This window comes from Cynara cardunculus (assembly GCF_001531365.2).
Source record: "Cynara cardunculus var. scolymus isolate 2C chromosome LG 2, CcrdV1, whole genome shotgun sequence".
NCBI classification, from domain to species: Eukaryota; Viridiplantae; Streptophyta; class Magnoliopsida; order Asterales; family Asteraceae; genus Cynara; species Cynara cardunculus.
In genome coordinates, this window is record NC_037529.1 from 17704848 (window position 1) to 17706384 (window position 1537).

Consider the following 1537-nt stretch of genomic DNA (forward strand, 5'->3'; position numbering starts at 1 on the left):
ATTGGTCCAGAGGCGATGAAAATGGACCAGAGGCGATGCATTGGTCCAGAGGCGATGCATTGGTCCAGAGGCGATGAAAATGGACCAGAGGCGATAAATTGGTCCAGAGGCGATGAAAATGGACCAACCCTTTGAAACACACATATTTGGGCATAACATTAATTAACCTCAAAATATGGGATATTAATTTTCTAGAAAACTTCGAAATATTCGTTTTATTTTAGTGATAAAACCACCCAAAACACAATTCCAAACCGGATATAACGGAGTTTTTACTTAAAACCCGAATTATGTAGCAAAAGAATACGGGACGAGACTATATATAAGCTACACATACTATAACTACGAGATACGGTAATAAGCTACTATTTACCCAAAAGCAAGATCGATATCTTCAAGTTCTCCGATAAATCTTCAAGTCAAACAACGGGTTCTTTCTTTTTGTCCGTCTTCTTTCCTRAGAGAGGTTGCCACTTAAATGGTAAGCCAACGCTTAGTAAGTTAAACAATTAAGCATTACATATCAATATCGCACATGTTTATAAACATACATAATAAACTCTTATCAATAAAAGAGTTCAAGACATCATCCAGATGCAAACCGAGACTTACAAGAAACCGAGTGAACAATTACGTACCGGATGCTAAGATCATAAGATTCCATATTCAAATCACCATAGTATACCATATCATTGATGCTCAATACAACAAGGAGACAGGATCAACAACCAAATATATTCAGCAACGTTAGAATACCAATAAATATCAAGAACCAAGAGATGGAATCGGTATACATAACGAGGACAGTGCATCCCCCCGTCCTTCACCTTCAGGGCTCATGCCAAAGTTCGAGTCAGAATCATACATTACAGGAAACCTCGCACTGCCCGCCTTCCTCTACCGGGTATGTGCCAAGGTTCCCTACTCATTGCTCTTCCTCCTTTATGAGCAATGAGTATTCACAATCGCAGAAAGTCTCACCCGTCCAACCCAGGATCTTGACTTCGCCATAAACTTCTGGTGTGCCACACAAAGTAGTACCCGTACTATGGCGTACAATTCAAGGAACAAAACAAACAAGTCTAGATCCGAAAAGCAAACTGATGTACTGAGATAGTAATATGGAATCGACTCAAGAGACGAAATCAAAGACAAATCAAGATCGTGTGACTCCATTCAAGACCAAAAACATTCATATGAAAATATATATGTTCAAATCAATATGTAACAATTAATTATATAACTCACCGGGCAACCGTACAACACCGAAAAGCTCTGAATGAGCTCACAAAGCAAGTCCAATCTACCACACTTATATTGCTTCCAAAGTATCAAAACATGTCCTAATTACCCCCTGGAGTATATGTACAAAATCTCATAAGAAATCAATATAAGAAACTCATGATGTGCACATATCCTATTTGAACATTTTACCTAAATTTCTATGTACAGCTGCTGCATGCAGAACTGCTTTGCCCATTTTGAGCTCGAATTCATGTCTTGATCATAAAATAAGAAATAAACTAGACTCAAATAT